Source organism: Danio rerio, chromosome 16, assembly GCF_049306965.1.
Source record: "Danio rerio strain Tuebingen ecotype United States chromosome 16, GRCz12tu, whole genome shotgun sequence".
Lineage (NCBI taxonomy): Eukaryota > Metazoa > Chordata > Actinopteri > Cypriniformes > Danionidae > Danio > Danio rerio.
The window spans coordinates 11,300,001-11,322,682 of NC_133191.1; the positions used below are offsets into that span (position 1 = coordinate 11,300,001).

Genomic DNA, 22,682 nt, shown 5'->3' on the forward strand with positions numbered 1-22,682 from the left:
AGTTGTTCAGCGTTAATGTTCAATAAATAATCGTAGATAGTAAATAGTGTGTTTACTTCATCTCATGTGTGTTTATGACATACAAATCTCTCCCTTTTAATATGTGAGCATATTTACTGGACAAAACTTGTCAGTGAACTATAAGGACAAAAAAATACATAATTAATAATAATCGTTCATTAACCGTAATAGAGTTAAAATATTTAATTAATTGAGATTTTGATTTTAGCCCAAATCGCCCAGCCCTAGTCTGAACACCAGGAATGCGATGTGAAGACCGGTTGAGATGCTGCTTTAAGTCAGGTGGCAAAAACTACTACAAGTACCTTGCGGTTTTTATCAGTCTACGGCTGTGCGGGCCACATTCTGACCTCGATAGTTACGAGGTGAGCTCAGCTGCTGAGTTTGCAAGTGAGCGAGCGAGCAAGTGAGGGAGACAAACATACAGTACTGAGTATAGGATGTGGTTTCCGAGTGCTTCATTCTTCATCAGATTTTAGTATCTATTCAGTCTGTGTTCTTACCTGCAAACAGCCACAGTGGTAAACATACGTAGTGCATTTCGGTGAGAGTGTGTTTCTCTGAAAGCCATGGTTTGTTTTGAGAACCGGAGGCGTCAGTATGGTGTGCATCCTGATAAAAGTAGTGTGTGTGTGTGTGTGTGTCTGTCAGTCCTTGTAGCAGTGACACTATCGACTTCATCAAAAAGCTCTCGCCACATGAATCACATTAGATAAGAGACACTGCTCTTATCAGTTCCTCACTCTCTGACTGCCACTTTGCATGAATTCACAGAATGATGCGCACCTCTTCAGGCTTTCTTCTTTTCCGAGCTGTGTGTGTCTGCGCAAATAGGCTGGAGCTGACCCTGGCTGATCTCATTTCCTCTGTAACATCTGAAAGTGTCTGTGGTTTTACTATGGTCTACCCGCCAAGCCTTGGTGTGTATTTAGTACGGCTGGATTCTCAATGGCTAACACTGTAATTTGTCTGCTGTCTCATGAGATGTGTGCTAGTGAAGAGTCAGCGGTTATGATTGCAGCATTAACTAGTAATATTGGCTTGTTATTTTTCACAGAGTTAAGCACCACCCGTCAGTGTCAGAAAAGTATTCAAGTTTTTACACTTTGAGGACGTAGTGAGGCTTCAGAATATTTTGTGTTAGCACTGACATTGCAAATGTGCCTATTTAGAATAGTGGATGTCAACAATAGCAGGATGTGCGTTGTTAAATGTGGATAACAGTTGACCTGCACTGCAATTCAAACGCATGTGAGTTGTGGATCAATTGCAGAGTTTGAACATTACTGGGAGAAAATGTATCTCTGCACGTAAAGGCCAAGTGAGTTTAAAGTATTCAGGCCAAGAAAGAATACTCATCAAAACTTTACCAAAGTAGATATTTTTAATTTGTTTAATTTAATATATTTAATTCATACAGTAAAGAATATAAATTGTTATTTTACATTTTATTTTTCGATTCCTGTGCATAAATACTGGTAGATTTAAAATATATAAAGCAAAAAACAACAACAACAAAACCACAATGTCAGTTAATTAATGCATGCCACAAGCATTTTAACTCTTAACTTTTACATCACAGGGCTCGAAATTAACCTTATTTCTTGGTAGCACCGGTGCTCCTAACTTCAAAAATGTAAGCGCACTAGATAAAATTTAGTCGCACCCACCAAAAATGATAAGCACTATTACTACACGTTTTATATTAACAGATTATATTATATATCAACACTCTAATCACAACTAACACATAAACACAAATCTGCATGCGCTCACTGGACCTTTGTGCACTGCTTGACGTGAATGAAATGAACTGAATTACCAATAATAACTGTGCTGTTCTCACGGGTGCTGTCTGATATTGCACAGCTGATATTGACATATAGCTTATTATTTGCATACGTCATTTTAATAGCAGTAACGGTCTTTTCATGAGCTGCAGTATTAGTTTGATCTCAGTGAATGCATGCTCTTTCGCGATGGTGAACGCGGTATCAGTCGCACAAATTCCATTCTGGACTTGGAGATATTCAGCGTTTACACAACTTTTTTGTCAACTTTAAAGTTAAGGTATTTTTGTCAGTTTTGTCGAACAGAATGTGGAATTTTTTCTGGCAAATATTCAGTGTGTTAAATTAATTGTTTGAATTAGTGATTCAGACTACATTTACATGACATCGATAAAGTCAAAAATTGTTTTTATTTGCACTTTTTAAAAGTTTATTGCATACACAACTAAATTTTCAAAGCTATTTGTGTTAACGTACATCTGCGAAAACTGTCCAGAAAATCTTTGGAAAGCTCTTTGATCTTTGCAGTTATCGTCCCATGCCCAGTCTACATATTATATTGGGCATTTACAAGAAAATGACTTTGAAACTCATTTTCAAAATAATGTTCTTTCAGTCCCCAAAAAGTTTCCAATTTTTGGCTGAAATGTACTGTAAACAGCCCCTCAGCGACTTAGGTCCCGTTTACACTAATACGTTTTGGTTTTAAGAAAAGTTTCTCCAACTAATTTGGAGAGGAGCACATGATAGTATTGACTAGAGCTGATCCCTATCACTAATCACTAACTAGCCAATCAGATCACTCTAAATTCAATATAAATATCCAGAATAAACTTTATTTAATCCCCCCCCCCCTCCATCCCATCTTCCTCCACCTCAATGCTAAGTTCGGGCAACACGATGGCTCATTGGTTAGCACTGTTGCCCCACAGTAAGGAGGTCGTTAGTTCAAACACTAGCTGAGCCAACCGACACTCTCTGTGCGGAGTTTGCATGTTCTCCTCGTGTTCACGTGGGTTTTCACCGGGTGCTCCGGTTTCCTCCCACATTCAAAAACCATGCAACAAAAGTCACAAGCACTTACTACAACTAGCGCAGTTAGCAGTCTATTCTTATGAAGTTATCGAGAACTACCTGATCTCATATCCCTGCTAAAGCTTATCAACCAGGCGGGAGCCTTGGGCTCATCTATCTCCGAGCTCAGGGTGCTCTCTCGGGACAGCATGCCAAACTTGCTTAAATAGTCAAGCATTATCTAAGTGTGAACTCTTGAAAATGCATAAGTTTTGCAACAGTTGTGCCTAAGGTCCACACTATGCTGTAATTTTCAAGCGACGAAAACATAGGTTTTTTAACATGACATTCGCCCCATCTGATTGAAGTGCAGACTAGCATCTTTTCCTTGTTAGTTCAGACTTTGCAAGTTTGATATGCAAACCAAACCTCCGAGAACATGTGGGGTAAATCTTCAAAGGGAATAGTGTACTGTATAACATCATTCGCATCACTCTGCAAGCTACGTTGTTTCACTATCTTAACAATAGAATGAAAACATGATATAAGCAACTACCTATTTTCATTTTGACATTAATGACTTAACAGACACCGAAAATGTTGAGGCATCGTATAGCTACATATATATATATGACATCATTTTCACTATATGCATATTTCTAACAAAACGATTCATGGACGTGGATCGTTTTCATTCTAAAACACTATTTTTAAACTAAAACGTATTAGTGTAAACATGGCATTACCTGTAAATACAGTCCATTACTTTGTTTTCTGAATGAATGAATGTTGTTGAACTTTGCAAAGCCAATGAAATATTAACTGCTGTATAACTAACATTAAATAAATAGTACACAGCAAAATCAACAGTGTTGATTCAACTCTGAGAGAGTTAATTTTAACACTTTACCGGTGTATATATAATCCACACCGGCCAAGAGTTGATTCAACTCTGAGAGAGTTAATTTGAACACGTTACCGGTGTAAATATAATCCACACTGGCCAGAGTTAAAGTAACATTTTCGAAAGTGTTAACAATTTAACACTGGCTCAAGAGTTATGTGTTTTTTGCTTGTTTTATCAGTAATTATTCATATACTTTATTAAAATCCAATACATACTATGCTAGTCATGCATTATAAAACATTTAAACTTAATTATTGTTGGTTCAGAGCTAATTAGTGGTATAATAAACCAATACAAAACAACAGTGTTTCACATTTCATTTTTATTGAAAAACTAAATTCCATGCATGTTGATGTGTAAAAACATTTAAGGTGTTAGCTCTTGTAGTCATACAGAAATGTTTTGTTTTCAATAAGTAGTTTAAACCCTGCCTAAAACAGCATAAAAACATAGCAATGTAACATTTTTAACAGATCCCTGCTTCATTTCAGGTCACAGCTTTCCTTTATATCCAAAGCCCTTTGCTTTGCTTTATCCCAGTTAAACAGTTTGCTTGAGCACGTCATTGTCATGACCACTATATCCCGTTTTCCATGTAGCCGTAATAGATCATTAATTTGGAATAATTAGCAGGCTTTTAACGCTTGTTCACATTGTCACACAGAAGACCGCATGCTTCATTTTAGTCAGTGTTATGCAGCCGCCTCAGTTGCTCAGGTCTCTCTGGAACCAGTTCAACATCAACAGGCACCTCTCAATGTTTACATGCTTATGTATCCTGTTCGGCAGCATGTGCGTGTGTTTGTGCGAGACAGTCAGCGAGCGAGTATGTTTTGTATTTTCCGCACTGCCTGCTTTCCCATCAGGCCCATCAAACGGTTGCCCCGTCATGCTATTTCTGTGAACACAAATGGAACGGCTGTAAATGTCACACACATAGCCAGGATTTTTCGTTGACACTGAAGTGTGAGAACGTTTCAAACACTCCAGCAATACAATCAGTACGTTTTTTTTTCTTCTTCTTACACCTCTCTCGCCTCGGGAGAACTTGTACCTGCATTTGGGAGCATTGGGACTAAATCTTTCACTGGAAGTGCACGGATGGTGTATTTCTAGGGATGAACGAGGCCCTCTGGGGTTGAATAGTATTTTGTTTGGTTTTACCCCTGGAGAACAATAATGGTGTGTCCACCAACAGGGGAGCACAGTGGTTTGTGTGTATTTGCCATGTCAGTGGGTTACGGGGGCAGAGGAGAATACGAGCGGGAGCCTCCATGTGTTGGAGTCATTTATGGACTGGCAGCAGCACAGAGGCCCCTGTGTATGATCAGGGGGGAAGGGGGGAACATGTGTGTGTATGACCCTGACCTCATGACCTTCAATAGCGGCACCCCTAACCCTGCATTCCAGCACACGCCCCTGCCCCGCCAGTCACATGCCACGCAGCCAATGGCATGAGGGCTGATGCCATCTCATCAACCGCACCGATGCTCAAGAGATGAAGCGTATGAACCACGTCAGCACGGTTTCATTTCCTTTTGTAATTTCCTAAATTCCTCTCACTAATTCCTCATTTTTTTTCAAATCAGAAGTACTACAGATTGACGATATTTGATTAAGTTTCCGTTTGGCTGTAGTTAGTGAGGTCAAATGTCACCTCGCTCTCACTTTTCTTCCTCAGTACTCTGCTCTTCCTCTTCATTGGGAGAATGATAAACATACAGGGCCATGGTGAGATTTGAGCACTCTCTCTTCAAACAAGAGCAAGTCGATGATTGAAGCGTGTTGCAGATACAATAGTTTAACCAATGCTCTATTATGTGGTTGGATATTTGCATGGCTTTCACAAAGGCATACCTCGCATATCTGAAGAGCCTTCAGTAGGATGTTCATTAACATGACAAACCGCTGAAGAAGATCTTTAAAGGCATGTGTGAAAGCATGTGTCATGGAGCTCATTTTTGGGTGTATTCCCATTGAGGCCTTTTGGCTTGCGTTCAAGCACAAAACAATTGATCGTTGATTTGTTTTTGGTTTACATGTTTACAGAAGTTTGCAGATTCTGGACCAGATTTGTACTCTCGGTTCATATTTGTGTTTTTTTTTTTCATTTAGTTTGACAGTTCAAACTTTTAGAAACTTTCACATTTTTCTACTCCTACTCATGGACGGTTGGATCTCACCAAGTACATTGTGATTGTTGTATTGTCTTACTGTTTTCAAATTTTTTTGGGCAAAACGAATTCCAACATTCATTTGTTTCAGTCATGTAGCACAAATGTCTCCTAATTTAACTTTCTACTGCATAGACCTAAGACTTGAATAGATTTAAGCTGCTCTAAAGCTTAAAAGCCCATCTTGCCAGATCAATACATTAAACTTTTGTTTAATAATAACCACAATTTTATAAAAATGCTTGTTTTCTTTTCTGTCAGCCATTTGGTGTGTTCATTTGAAGGTTTTTGGTCCAGATACAGCAAAGCAACAACACAGTCGGTCTTCATTACTTAGTTTTGATTGTTTTTGGGTTCACTTTATTTATTTCAATGATTTTTTACACTTTAATAAAAAAATATTAATATTTAAAAATGTTGTTAAAAACTGGAAATCTTCCAGTTAACCTCCGGTCTTTGAGTGCATCTCTAAGTTAGGACGAGTTGCAGCTTTTGAAAAACTCTCCCAAAGTTTACATGGAAAGTTTAACATTTATTTTGATAAATGGGGAAAATTTCTAAATTTCTGTGATGTACAATGTTAGCAAACATGTAACAAGACAATATAATAATTAAGGCTATGATATTAGCTACCCCTACCCCCCATATTTGTTTTCTTTTTTCTTTTCCTTGTATGTGTTTTGGTTTAGTTTACTTACACAGTTTATATGATTTATATATTGTATTTCAATTCAATTCAATTCAGCTTTATTTGTATAGCGCTTTTACAATGTAGATTGTGTCAAAGCAGCTTCACATAAATGGTCATAGTAACTGGAACAGTGTGGTTCAGGTTTTAGTGTTTAAGTTCAGTTCAGTTCAGTTTAGCTCAGTTCAGTGTGATTTAATCATTACTGAGAGTTCAAACACTGAAGAGCAATTTATTTTTTTATTTTGTATTGTTCTGCTTTTATGTTAATGCTCTGTATTTGATTTTCATCTGCATAATTTGAAATAAGAAAAATCAATAAAAAGTTCAAATCATAAAAAAATTATAATTTAAAAATAAATACGTAAAAAACTTTTTAATACGTTTTAATAGGGTCAGATAGTCATGAAATTTCATTCATTTATTTATTTATATTCCTTCAGTTTAGTGTCTATTTCAGATATCGCCACAGCGGAATGAATTGCCAACTATTCCAGTATAGCTGCAACCCAGTGCTTGGAAACACCCATACACACTCATTCAAACACGCTCATACACTACGGACAATTTAGTTTATTCAATTCACCTATGCGACATGTCTTTGGACTGTGGGGGAAATTGAAGCACCCAGAGGAAAACCCACGCAAACATGGGGAAAACATGCAAACTCCACACAGAAATGTCAACTGACCTAGTTGGGACTCAAACCGGTGACCTTTTTGCTGTGAGACGACTGTGTATACCAGTGAGAGATTTTCATGTTACTTTCTAATATCCTTCTGCTGGCCACTTTTTATGGTTACACATTCAACTATGTATGCCATCCTGGGTATCTAAGAAGGCATGTCATGCCAACCGAACACTTGAGATGGCATTAAAACATTTGGCTTTATTGATATATTTAGCAAATTGCTGGATTATTTGCTGAACCGGAGTGACTAGACGTAGTTTAGTTATCCCGTTACTTTTTCACTCCTTTCTCATTGCAACTACTCTGAAAAAGCAAGTTTGGTGCTGTGAAAAACAAGCTAAAATAATAAAAACAAACTAAATAATAAACTAACAGCAGTCCCAGATATGTTAAATGATTTAATAATCTCTAAAGATAAAAATCAAATTCATAGTTTTTTATTAAATCTGTTTCTGTGTACGTTAATGTGTTTGTTTAAATGAGATGCTAAAGGTTAAGTGACCTTTTCTGCTCATTTCCCACCACTGTTTACGCTTCATACTGTAGCTTTCCATTATACTTTCAGAGAAACCTCCATTAGCCTTTTATTAGACTTGCACATAATTGCACTGTGCAAAGAGAGCTCCAACATCTGTTTCCACTCATTGAGGACGATGCAGAAGAGACGCAACGCCTATAGAGTGTATGTAGTGAGCCACAATTATTGATTTTGAATAATGGACAAAGTGTTGATATTGATCGTTGCGCCATTGACAACCGATAATAGGGCAATCTTCTCATGGTTCAGCAAACACTCGCTGTGTTAACGCTGACACGCGCGCTCTCACACTGGTTTGTTTTGCAGAAAAAAAACAACTTGGACCTCCCACATTCCTGCTCAAAGCTTAAATCATTGCAGCCTGTGTGGCATTACTCATTCCAGGAAAGCATTCTGCCAAACACACACACACACACACACACACACACACACGCAGTCATTTACTCAGGCACAAACTCTCACACATTCAATCGCATTCTTGGAAAAACTCGCTTCTGCAGGCATTCCTGAACACAGATGCATCAGACCTTGTGCTTTTGAACACGGATAGCATTTTACAAACCATTTGTTTGTCCAGCATCTGTTTAACTCTTAGGTCATGACAGTGTCATAAAGAGGTCGTTCACCTCAGAATGAAAGTTCTGTCATTTAGTTATTATTTTCTTCTTGCTAATGAATAAGATATATTCATTCAACTTTGATGCACAAATGAACATATTTTTTAATTAAATCTGAGGTCTTGGTCCCGTTTTAAGTGTACTCAAATGAAACTGACACCTCAAAACAATTATAATGAGATTAAATAATAAATACAGAGAGGTCCTTAAGTACTTGGACATTCTTTAACTGCAGACTGCCAGCTTTAAATTGAGGGCATTTACATCCAAATCAGGTAAATGGTGTAGGAATTACAACAGTTTACATATGTGCCTCCCACTTGTTAAGGGTCCAAAAGTAATTGGATAGAATAATAATTAAAAATCAAACTTTCACTTTTTTAATAGTTGGTTGCAAATCCTTTGCTGTCAATTACAGCCTGAAGTCTGGAATGCATAGACGTCACCAGACGCTGGGTTTCATTCCTGGTGGTGCTCTGCCAGGCCTCTACAGCAACTGCCCTCAGTTCCTGCTTGTTCTTGGGCCATCTTCCCCTCAATTTTGTCTTCAGCAAGTAAAAAGCATTCTCAATCGGATTCAGATCAGGTGGTTGACTTGGCCATTGCATAACATTCCACTTCTTTCCCTTCAAAAACTCCATGGTTGCTTTTGCAGTATGCTTTGGTTCATTGTCCATCTGCACTGTGAAGCACCGTCCAATGAGTTCCGAAGCATTTGGCTGAATATGAGCAGATAATATTGCCCGAAACACTTCAGAATTCTTCCTGCTGCTTTTGTCCAAATATTTATGGACTTAACTGTATGTATGAACCAGAAAGTTTAATCCAAGTATTTAGAGCAAACATGAGTGCATTTTATAATGAATCGATTACATTTAGCCTGCCATGTTTTATTTAGGGTGTACTCATAGGCTATTTGAACCATGCCTGGGTGTACAAGAGGTGCAGAGGTGTGCAAGAGCGCAATTCGGTCGGACTTTGTCACGGTACGCTTGTAGTGTGAATGCAAAGCATGCATGAGTGTGAAACTGAACACCCGACGTCAATTTTAAGAGTTTTGTATGGATTTATTAATCATTCTTACTTTTCAATGAATACAAACTGTCATAATTTATCAAAGATACAAATCCCTCGCTGTATGTCAGCTGCACCCTCAGCAAACCTCCTAATTCCTGCAGAACAAGGAACATTTATGAAAATTAGGCTTCAAATGTGGTGGATCTGTTTGTCAAAATCTTTGATTTTGTGTCACTGCATTCCAAACGACTAAAAACAATACAAAACGATAAAACTAAAGTAATGTCCACTGTGCTGAGCGAGATTGCTTTTCTTCCCTTAAACTGAACAGTCGCATCATCGATGATGTAAGCATGCTCAGGCTCGGAAGGCAAAATGTAGTGTGAGTGCAGGCCGTCGGGGAGAGGAGAGGGGGCAAAAGCACACTTCGGCACGGTTCAAGGCAATCGTGCCTGGTGTGAGTTGCCCTTATACATTGATTAGCAAGAGTAAACAGAACCTCAAACAGACCTGATTATTAACATGTATAAATCTATAGAATTTGACCCCCCAATTCCATTTTTTTTCTGTTTAATGGCAACTGGCTAAAACAAACTTAAATAATCCAAAGATCACATAGAGCATGTTCAGTTCTACACCTGAATTATGAATAAAATTAAAATAATGACAACTATTGTGTACTAATATTGATATTTTTTTTTATTAAAAAAATTCATTGGTATTACTTTTACTTTGTTTAATTGTAGTAAAGAAATGGGCTTTCTTTGTTTACAAACAACTTTTCCTCAGAAAAATGGTAAATCCTTGTGAAATGACTTTGAGAGCAGCTCTGAAGTTCATGTTCATGTGAGTCAGGTTCCTTTTTACATAGTCTTTTAGTGCTTTTCTAGTCTTTGCAGTGATGTTGTCGTTAGTTATAGTTTTTTTTTTCTCACAAACTTTCAGCTAACTCTGTTCTTATAATTCTATAATACCATCCCCATTATCCACAATCATGTCTTTTCCAAAGTCTTGTATTGAACCGCTCAGTTCATTTGGATTTATTTTTTGATTTCTTTGCAAACTTTTTTAGCATGAACAGACTTTCAGAGAAGGCACTGAAATCCCTCAAATTTGACAAAACAACGTCCTAATTTGTCTTCCAAACATAAACAAAACTCTCATGCATTTGGAACATGACATGAGTGTGGGTAAATGATGACAGCGTTTTGGGCCGAACTAGCCGTGTAACATGATCTGAGCCCTTTTCCTCAGTGCGATTAAAGCGTCGTCTGTGTTTGTGGACTGTGTCTGTCTCTGTTTCGCTGTACTTAGTTGTTTTCCCGAGACTTTTTGTGCCGGAGCGGCTGCTCATTAGCGCTCAGCTGCTGTTAGATTGGCTGCAGACTGTCATCAGGATCTTCTGCGCTTGAACCTGATGAAATTTAGCCTGCTGTGGAAGAATGTTGCTCTCTCTCTCTCTTTCTCTGTGTGTGTGTGTGTGTGTGTGTGTGTGTGTGTGTGTGTGTGTGTGTGTGTGTGTGTGTGTGTGTGTGTCAGGAGAGAGAAATGTAATACAGGTAGTTTACAGAGGCTGCATTGTCATGAGCGTGACTCAGTGTAACACCTGCACTGTGTGTGTGTATGTGTGTTTCTCAGTGCAGCATCTCACGTTGGAGTCGGGACATTAACTGATGTTAAGTGCTGGTCATAAGCACTTAAGATAAGATTAGGTGCATTTTGTTTCCTTTTTGTCTGTCATGCACCTTTCGCTCACTGCACGCGAGTTTGTTGACTGTTAAAATATGTTTTGATGTGTTGTTTGTGTTACAAAGGTTTTGCCCACATTGTTATTTAGCTGCATAAAAATAGAACTAGCTGCATAAAAGTTAATATGCTTATATGCAGGATCTTTTAAATCTTTTTACCAGACCTGTTTTAGACTATTAAATGCTTAAAACTTCTTCATCAAGCGCTTGTGTATGCTCTGGCGTAGCCTTCGCATGGTCGCAAAGCCCTCGCTATGGCTGACGCCGACGCTGACGCACACCTCTCAGAAATGTATAACTACATGTCGCAACGATGAGTAGCGCAAGCTCTGTCATTGGTCTGCTTGGTAGTACTGACGAATGTGGGTGGGGCAGAGAACCGCGCAAACCCATTGGAACAAGTGTTTACAAGTGTGAAGTCCCGTAAAGGAGCTCCAGGTGGAAAGTTTTGTTTCGTTTTACCTTATGAATAATGTTGCGAGTCCACCTGTTCCTGCCTCTGAATGAGCGAGTTTTAGCTACTTGTACATTAAGGTAGCATTCAGAAAAAAACAAAACACATGTGAAGAAGCTTGACACCTAAAAACCTACTGCCAGCTATCGTTTCGGAAGTGTTATTGCTATGCAAGACAAACAGCACGCAGAAGTATAAATGCAAGGTATGCCCTGTGGTTCACGCCGATCACTGGCTCATTAGTATAAACCAGCCTTTACCCTGTTCAGCTCTAATACACAGTAAATAATTGGAAAAAAATAAATATTAACTCCTTAACCTGAACCTTTTTTTTTTTTCCTTTTCTTTTCTCTCCTTTTATTTTATTTTATTTTATTTTTACGTTTTTTACATTTAAATTTTTTTTACTCTTTTATTGTAACCTTGCTCTATTATTATTATTATTATTATTATTATTATTATTATTATTTATTATTTATGATTTATTAATATTATTTCATGTTTAATTAATTCATTAATTGATTAATCAATTTGTTTTCTTTCCGAGTATATGTCTGTTTTTAGTTCATAAATTGTATTTGTTTTATTTTGAAGGGATAGTGGGAAAATAAGAAAACTAAGACATTCTTTAATTGTTTTGTATACTACTACTATGTATGGTCTTGTTAAACACCAATAAAAATAAATAAATAAATGAAGGTTTTGCTCACATTGTGTAAACCAGATGCCCCTAAAGGATGGTGAAATTAGGACTCATATTGAAAAGAAAATACAAGTTAGCAAGTATATGTGAAATTTAAACAAGTATAGACAAATGTATAAGCGTACAATGATTGGATAATCTGATATAAATTTGTGCGCTAAATCATTTTTAAGATTACTGTACATTTGAGAAACAAATACTACTTTGGTTTTTCTAATTCAAAATTTCATTTCAAAAGTTTTTTGTTGAATTTCTTCTTGCAGACTCTTCATATTTATATTGTTAAATTTAAGAGCAATTTCTTGATAAAAATAGTTTCTACACATTGTATATTTTTGTATATTCACATACATGTAGATTAGCATAATTTAATTAAATTTTTTAAATATTAATATTTACATTTAAATTTAAAAACTGAAAAATAATAATTTAGTGTGCACTGTTGGGGGTAACAAATTTTAAGTCACGTGAGTTTTATAACTTTTTTACACATAGGTTATGAGCAAGTAAAGGAACTACTTAAAAAAAAAAGTAATAATATTTGAGTTACTCTTTGAAAAATGTAATGCAAATTACTTTTTAGTTTAGTTAATACACTATTAAAAATTAATTGCTGAATTAAAATGAGCGTATAGTCACGTTAAATTCCGCACACAATTAGAGAATGGAGAAACAGACAGAAACTAAGATTGCAGAGCCTTACATTTCTGTGATGGAAGTATTCTCATTATTTTCAACACATTGAAGAAAAGGAAAAGAGGATTATCTGAATGGACCGTGATTTTACCTCACTAATAAGACATAAAGTACAAAAGTAGCAAACGCATTGCTTTAAACACTCATTATTGGTAAATACGGCATGTATAGCTCTGGGGTCAGGAAGTCCTTTGAAGATAACATTATACTACATAAATATTTTATGCGTTTTTTGTTGTTGTTGTTTTTTAAGGTAAAAATGAATGTTGCATAGTCTGTTGTTAATTTTTAGAGCTCTTTTATTTTAAAAAAAGACAAGAAAAAACCCTGCAAGTTCTGAAAGCGATCAAGCTCCAGCCAGGTCAGAAAAAAGTAACGCAAAAGTAACGTTGCGCATTACTTACCATAAAAAGTAGCTCATTTAAATAGCTTGTAGCTGGTTTAAATATTAATTATCATTAAAAAAAATAGTGTTAAATCAAAAATAGCAATTGATGAAGCTTGATTACATTCTCACTAAAATAGACTGTAAGTTAACAGTATTTCTTTTAATAGTAGTACTACAGTTAGTTTTTCTTTTGAAAGTAGTATTGCGGTTAGTTTAGTAATTATAAAACACTTGCTGTCTAAGCAGTGGTATGTCCTCATTTTGCTAGCTAGGTAAACATGACTTTGTGTGTGTGTATGAGATTGTGATAATGCTATTCAAATAATAATGAAAGTCAGCACACACACACTTTTATTCATTATGTACACACACATACACTAAACCTGGGTGTGTGTGTGTGTCTGTGTGAGAGTGTGTGTTTGTGTGGTCAACTGCCGGGAATTCAAATGCTGTCTGGCGCCACTTTAACACCCCCCACCCCACCCCCTGCTTCAAATCCCATCCCCTTTCCTTCTCTTCTGAGGAATGCAGGATCATATTCGTCCTTCTCTCCTTCTGTTTAAAGGAGTCCTTGATTGTGATTTCACTTCTTTAACATGGGTTAGTGCGTAGTGTTGCTGCTTAGGCGTAAACAACATCTACAAAGTTACAGCGAAGCAAAAACAGAGATTCTCTTTTACAGATTTTGCTTGTAAAGACCTACAACAAATAGCTGGTAGACACTACAACAAGATTCTTCATGGGTTTGTGACATCACCAACCCCTAAAATTGAGCTAAACCCCACCCCCAGGTGTGACTTTTCCTTAGTGTGCCATTTGTTAGCCAATGGTCCTTCCAGAGATTTTCTTACTATGATGAAAGGGTCTGTATTACTTAACATTGGAAAACCTGTAATGCCAACCAGGACATGTGAAACACATCTTAGGCCCCGTTTACTCTAGTGCGTTTAAAATTGCATTTTAGGGTGCTTTTACACCTACACTTTTGTTTCGGAACGTGTCTCGTTTGCCCAGTTAGCGCGGTTCGTTTGGCATATGTGAACAGGGCAATCGCGCTCTGTTCTGCGCCAAAGTAATCACTCCGAGATCGCTTGAATGAGGTGGTCTCGGCTCGATTAAAACGAACCCTGGAGCGGTTCGATTGCAGTGAGAAAGCGATCCGAAACGAGCGCGGTTATATCACAGTGTTTTATGGATATGTAATAGGCAAACGGCTATATGAAGAGAGAATTATGAGTAGGGCGGGAAGTTTCGCGAGTTTCCGGATGCCCGCAAATGAGTGATGATCTTCCGGTAATCTCGCGTCTCCCTCCCGGTCCTCAAATAGGCATCGTCGCGCACCCTTCTCACCCCTCCCCACCGCGTCTCGCCTCAGACACGTTGCGCGCTCGCGCACCCTGTCAATCACCACCAAACCACCACCTCTCCTGACAGCTGAGCGGGACGCTGCAAAATAAACCCTTACACTCTGACCAATGTGAGGAGAGTTTACTCACACGTGACTTGTTTTAGCTCTTTTGGTCCGTTTAGAAACTTTGCAGTGTGAAAGCAAATCGCTCCAAGAGCAAAGAGCAACAATGTAACAATTGTAATCTCTGTTTCGGAACAACTGAATCGATTCACAGGTGTGAAAGCACCCTTAGATCAAAAATGATCCGCGTCCACGCTAGCGTTTCACCTAGCGTTTCTGAACATATCTACGTCCACACTATGCCACCAAAAACGTATATCACGTGATCATTCGCGCACTCTGGTCATGCGCGTTCTAGTATAAACAGGAAGCATGTGTCTCGCTCGGCATTTGGTTATTGTTAGTCAACAAACACCGGTTGAACAATGAACGCGATGGCAAAGAAAGCAAGAGTATTTTTGTGGACAGATGACAAGGTCGAGTTGTTACTAAACGTAACAAATGAATAACTGCACAATGGCGCCTAAAACAGACAATAGTGCAAACAACGCTCCCATTTCTGTGTCCATGTTGTTGTTTACAGTGAAAGCTGGTCTGCTGTCTCCCGGTAGCATTAAAACCATGCGTTACGTGATAGGGGATTGATGTATAAGGATACGCAATGACACAAAAGCCCCAATCAGGTAGCCTCCGTTTTCCCCCATCCATACTGAGACAAAGCAGCAGCGTTTCAGAATGAAAACGGCTAATCCAGCGTTTCTGTTTTCGGTGCTCGAAAACTCCGGCGTAGTGTGGATGGATGGCTTTACCGTTGCAAAACGTATGCGTTTTCAAACTAAAACGAATTAGTGTAAACGGGGCCTTAGCCAAATCACATAGCAGCTTTCAGTCTCCTTCCATGCGTACCGCCATGAAGGCAGCATTAGCATTATGCTTTTCAGGCTAAAAGCTTCATAGAGTCAGGAAGTCAACAGGCTGTATTTGTAATGATGGTATAAATGTAAATAAATATGAATATAAGCATTTATGTAATATAAGTATAAACACAAACACACTCTATAAACTCAACCAAGCCTTCAAAAAGAGGCGTCTAGGCGACCCTTTTAAACCTCACTGGAGTTTACTGTGAACTTTGAACCAGTTCGTCGCCAGCGTTTACAGCACGCACTTTCCTATTCATCAGTTAGGGTGTGTGTGTTTTGTCATGGCAAGCTTTGTGTGTATGTGTGCGTGTTGGATATGACTGTGTTTGTGTGCACCTGTGCAATAAATACTATTAATCATATAAAGGGCTGAATGGAAGGCAGGTGGAAAATGTTTTTGGAGCTACGAGGAAGGACGTCCTTCCCTCACGTGCTGCCCGCTTGTTGTGTAGACAGACTCCGCGTTTGAGCTGTGATATTCTGTTACACGCTCACGGAAGACAGACTGGATTTCAACCCAACACGCCTTTTGGAGGACTAGATTGAATGACATAACTGTGCAGATACTGGTTGCCGTTTGGTCCGAAAGCCAAGCAAAAAAAATTGGGTTATGATGGTAATTGGCCAAACAAATGCTATGGAAGTCAATGGATGTTTTATGTAAAACATATTCTTTACAATATATATATGTTATTAAATGGTTGTAGATGTCATTTAGTTTGAATTTAAAACATTACAGATATGTTTGTAGTAATATTATAGCAGATAATTGAATGTTAAAAAACATTCTTGACTAGAATTTCAAGTTTTTAATTATAGCAGACAATGTTGTTGCTCAGGTTTCTTCTAATTATAGAAATGTTGGTATTAAGTTGAAAGATTTTATGTTATTATTATTACTGTTGTTGATTTATTTTTATATATGTATGTGTTTGTATGCCTGCTATTTATTTAGTCGTTTGTACAAAATTAGGGAATTAAATAAATGTATTATGTACTTTTAAATGTAAAAGTAAAGCTAATAATGATGAACTTAAGCTACAGTAACATTAGTTTACAAAACATGTTTTTGTATGTTTGTGTATGTACCCAATGGAATAAAAACGTACACATAGTTTTCCCTGACCCTGGCCTCACGCTATTGGTTTAGCTATTATTATTATTATTATTATTATTATTATTATTATTATTATTATTCATTCATCAATTCATTCATTTTCTTTTCGGCTTAGTCCCTTTATTAATCCGGGGTCACCACAGCGGAATGAATCGCCAACTTATCCAGCACATTTTTACGCAGCGGATGCCCTTCAAGCCGAAACCCATCTCTGGCAAATATTATTATTATTATTATTATATTTTTTTATTAGTATTATCATTATTATTATTTGTAGTATATATGGTAGTAGTAGTGGTAGTAAAAGTACACTGTAGTAGTAGTAGTAGTAGTAGTAGTACTTTTACTACATTGTTGTGGTAGTAGTACATGGTGGCCTTGGCGGTGGTAGTAGTAGTAGTAGTAGTACATGGTAGTATTAGTACATGGTGGTAGTAGTAGTAGCACCTGGTGGTGGTGGTGATAGTAGTAGTACATAATGGTGGTGGTAGTACAAGTACGTGGTAGTAGTAGTACATGGTGCTAGTAGTAGTAGTAGTAGTAGTAGTAGTACATGGTAGTAGTAGTTGTAGTATTACTACATGGTGGTAGTAGTGGTACATGGTGGTAGTAGTAGTAGTACTACATGGGTGTAGTAGTAGTAGTATGTGATGGTGGTGGTAGTAGTAGTAGTACATGGTAGTATTAGTACATGGTGGTAGTAGTAGTAGTAGCACCTGGTGGTGGTAGTGATAGTAGTAGTACATAATGGTGGTGGTAGTACAAGTACGTTGTAGTAGTACATGGTGCTAGTAGTAGTAGTAGTAGTAGTAGTAGTACATGGTAGTAGTAGTTGTAGTATTACTACATGGTGGTAGTAGTGGTACATGGTGGTAGTAGTAGTAGTACTACATGGGTGTAGTAGTAGTAGTACGTGATGGTGGTGGTAGTAGTAATAGTGGTAGTACATGGAGGTAGTAGTTGTAGTAGTACTATATGGTAGTGGTGGTATAGTAGCAGTAGTAGTACATGGTGGTGGTAGTAGTAGTAGTAGTAGTACATGGTAATAGTAGTAGTTGTAGTAGAAGGACTACATGGTGGTGATGGTAGCAGTAATAGTAGTAGTACGTAATGGCAGTGGTGGTAGTAGTAGTAGTAGTAGTAATAGTACATATTGGTTGTAGCAGTAGTAGCACATGGTACTAAGACAAAGCACAGCAGACTTGCAGCCTATTCAGTGCAGCATTCTGAGTATTTGAACACTGAACAAATTACACTCTTCAACTTTAAAGTGCCATTTGATTTCATTATACACCTCTGACACTTCCACAGTCAGAAGATATTGGTGCTTGACATGTACTGTGTGTGTGTGTGTGTGTGTGTGTGTGTGTGTGTGTGTGTGTGTTTGTGCGTGTTTGTGCGTGTGTGTGCGTGTGTGTGTTTGTGCGTGTGTGTGTGTGTGTGTGTGTGTGTGCGTGTGTGTGTGTGTGTGTGTGTGTGTGTGCGCGTGTGCTTGTGCGTGTGTGTGCGTGTGTTCAAAAGGGTCTTGTATTTCATATTGAGCTGCATGAAAAAATACAGTGTGTGCGCGTGTGTGTGTTGGTGTGACTGAAAACCTTTTAAACCATCGATTACACCTCCATCGCTGCACTCCTCTTACACACACACACATAACCTCTCTGTCACTAATCCATGCTGGAATACCCCAGTGGCAGCTCATCTTCCATCACTCTCTTCTCTGTCTTCTTCTCTCCATCCCGCTCTTGTTTTTAGGCCGGGTGTCAGTTGCACATGCTAGTGAGTGCATGAGTGATTTTCTTTTTTAGACTTTTGCGCTGTGTCATCATCTTCACCTGCAGAACATGAAGTGTCACAAGATTTAGCAAATATTGAATGAATCAAAAGTAGTTCTGTACACCAAATCCAGTAAAGATGAGGACTTTTATACAATGCTTTTAAATATATATAATAGTTTTAATTATATAACCTGCATGTCTGTGTGAATGAATGGTGTGGGTTTCTTTAATACATCATATCACATCTTTCACAACACAAAAGTGATGCTAGTGGTGTTTTTGAGCATTTTGTTATAGGAGGAAATTAATCTTCTTGACACTAACATCATGAGCACTTTTTTACTGGATTATATGAGATGATTGCCGTATGTTCACACAGAAACTCAATTGTCTTCATCAAATTTTGAGACACGACATATACACTCACTGTCCACTTCATTAGGTACAGCTTACTAGGATCAGGTTGGACCCCATTCATGTTGGACCCCTTCTTGGCATAGATTCAACAAGGTACTGGAAATGTTCCTCAGAGATTTTAGTCCATATTGACATGATAGCATCACACAGTTGCTGCAGATTTGTCGGCTACACATCCATGATGCGTGTCTCCATTTCCATCACATCCCAAAGGTGCTTTATTGGATTGAGATCTGGTGACTGTGGAGGCCTTTGCCACTCATTGTCATGTTCAAGAAAGCAGTCTGAGATGATTTGTGCTTTAAGACATGGTGTGTTATCCTGCTGGTAGTAGCCATCAGAAGATGAGTACACTGTGGTCATGAAGGACATGGTCAGCAACAATACTCAGGTAAGCTGTGGCGTTGACACATTGCTCAGTTGGTACTAATGGGCCCAAAGTGTGCCAAAAAATATCCACCACAACATTACACCACCACCACCAGCCTGAACCCTTGATACAAGATAGAATGGATCCATGCTTTGAAGTTGTTGATGCTAAATTCTGACTCCACCATGCAAATGTCGCAGCAGAAATCGAGACTCATCAGAGCAAGCAAGTTTTTCCAATCTTCTATTGTCCAATTTTTGTGAACCTCTTTGATGAACCTTGAATTGTAGCCTCAGTTTGCTGTTCTTAGCTGACTGGAGTGACACGCGATGTGGTCTTCTGCTGCTGTAGCCCATCCGCCTCAAGGTTCAACGTGTTATACATTGAGAGATGCTCTTCTGTATACTGTTGCAAGGAGTGGTTATTTGAGTTACTGTTGCCTTTATATCACCAGTCTGGCCATTCTCCTCTGACCTCTGGCATCAGCAAGGCATTTGCGCCTACAGAACTGCCACTTACTAGATAGTTTCTCTTTTTCGTACCATTCTCTGTAAACCCTAGAGATGGTCGTCTGTGAAAATCTCAGTAGATCAGCAGTTTCTGAAATACTCAGACCAGCCCGTATGGCACATTCAGACTCACTTTAATCACCCTTCTTCCCCATTCTGATGCTCAGTTTGAACTGCAGCAGATCGTCTTGACCTTTGAGTTGCTGCCATGTGATTGGCTGGTTAGAAATTTGCGTTAATGAGCAGTTGGATAGGTGTACCTAATATAGTGACTCATCTAAGAAAGAATAATAATTTAGCTAACTTATTTAAGAAATGAGCTACTTTCTTTAGTGTGTTTTAATTCTACAATGTTTTTAATTTGACAAATTTTAAGTTTATAATTTATAATCAATGTTAAATGTTAACATGATGCTTTTCAGATGCTTTGAAGAGTAACTTCAGTTATAAACGCTTTGAATGGAATGGCATACATTTCTTTTTTTTTTTAAAAAAGCAGTACGATTATGTAAAATTATTTTATTAGCCTTTCAACCACTGAACATTAAAATGGAAGTTTATAGCATTAACAAATCACTTTTAACAAGCCATGGAAAATCCCTAAAATCTGCAACAAAGTTTGAGTTTCTAAAAGGAATATCACAGTAGCAACATGCCTGCCATGTAAAATACATTAAATGGGACACTGAGTAATATTTTAAAAGGATTTCAATCATTTTAACAGACAAATACTGCTTTAGAAGCAGCCCAGTAAACACTTTAAAGGATTAGAGGTGCAAAAAAAAATGTAACACAATTACATTAACAAAGCATTTCTGTAAAAACACTTGGAAAAAGATGTGAGGATCTACTGAAACAAATGAGAGATTTGTAATGCATTCCTTCGAATTAAATTATTCGGTTGATATATAAATTGGCAGACTGCAGATGTGCAGTATATGTTGCCTTTTATCATATTGTTACAGTGGATAACAAAGAAAAATGTAAAATAGTCTAGAAGAAAATCATGCAGGGGACTGAAATAGCTTTGCTGTTAAATCATGTCACATAAAAATACCAACAGAAAATACAACATGAAGAAAAATATACAGCCTGCTCAACGAGACTTTAGGATGAGGATTATTTACTGCACAAACTTATTTCTTGCAGTCTTTTGGAATGGAAAAACAATCTTAAACAAAGTAGAAGTGGCAAGAAAAAGTTGGGTAATTGCCATAAGTTCAATTAAACAGGCAAGCTTTTTTGATTACTATATTTAATTTACAATTGAAGGGTCAAGAAACCCCGCTCATTCAGTTGAAATCTACCTCAAAATTGAAAGAAAATGTAACTGACATGGGCAGTTAAACCTTTAAGCAGAATTTCGGGGAGTAGAGGTGTTATCTGCCATTAGCCCATACTGAATCTGACTAAATATCAGAAGTAAAACATGAGGAAGTGCAAGATTTCTATATTTAAAGAATGCTTTTATTAAAATTTAGGTGCATACATAATTCGAAGTGAAATTCTTTGGGCACTGGAGAGTTTGAATGCCATGTCAATTTGCTGATGGATCAGCTGATAGGGGTGGCTTTTAAATGCTCCAGTATCCTTGCGAGTACTCTTGTAAATTGTTGATCATTAGAGCCAATCACCGTCAGATCTGTTGAGCATGTGAACACAATGGCCAATCAGCAGGAATCCAATCATCATTACTCGAAATTACTGGGAGAAGTTGGTAATTCTGACACTGCCTAATTCATTCATCTGGCACTGCAACCCATCATGAATGCCTAAATGCTGCAAGGTCTCACGTCTTGACTTAATAATTCAAAAGCAGTGTCTTCTCATAGGATAAGAACACTCAGTATTATGACTAATTAAACACTGACGTGTCATTGAAGTACTTAAAGGTCTATGCTATGATACAAGTTTTAAACTAAGAATAAGAAATTAGGGAGGAAAGCTCAAATAAGTAGGGCTGTTCCCATTTTGATGCTAGTGTGCCAATGATACCACAAAATCTGGCATATGTATCAGTGAGTATTTGAATCCATAAACTGATCCGATATTATTTGCCTAAATGAGTCATATTGTTATGCCTGTTAGCTTTGCTTCAAACTGCAAACCTAAAGTCAAATATGAAGAAGAAGAAATGAAAATGCACTAGCAGTATGTCTGCTGTTTAGCACTGAGGTGTTTCAGACTAAACCAGACAGTAAAACAGTGGGTTGCGCAAGTATTAGCAACTTTAAGTAATTAAATAAAGCATATAAAGACTCGTCACCCTGCCGAACACAATAGTTTCACGAAGGCTAGTGCACAGAATGTTGAGCTGTGCCAGAATCATTTGGAAGGGTCATTTAAAAAAAAGTTTTCAAAAACAGCCAATGGGCTATAATGATAACAACATTAAATAGTGAGTTTGTTGTTTTGCATTATCAGCCTCGGTAAGTTGCCAAAAATGTTAATTTCGCCATTTTATCAAACATTTAGAGTCCTGGTAACATTAAGCCTCGTCACAAGGATATTTCTAAAAAGCGCTTCCTAAGCTATCTGACTGCGTGAACACATTTCACGTAAAGTAAAAGATGTGTAAACAATCAACTTTTTTACTAAAATTTGGAATATAATTGATAAAAAATAGCTGTTGCATTATGTTTTATATATTGTGTCTAAAAACTGAAATGCTTTTTATTTAACACGTTATTTCTAGACTTTTTAAAGAGATTTAT

At 37.6% G+C, this 22,682-nt stretch overlaps 1 protein-coding gene and 1 long non-coding RNA gene across 9 annotated transcripts in view; both read left to right on the forward strand.

The window, feature by feature from the left end:
* Positions 1-22,682, forward strand: part of erfl3 (Ets2 repressor factor like 3) — a 112,380-nt gene that overhangs the window by 4,783 nt on the left and 84,915 nt on the right. The gene's annotated exons all lie outside the window — the stretch shown is intronic.
* On the forward strand, positions 18,440-22,087 carry LOC141378172 (uncharacterized). The gene is made up of 2 exons (XR_012392027.1): positions 18,440-19,182; positions 19,303-22,087. It is a non-coding gene; the product is annotated as an uncharacterized lncRNA (long non-coding RNA).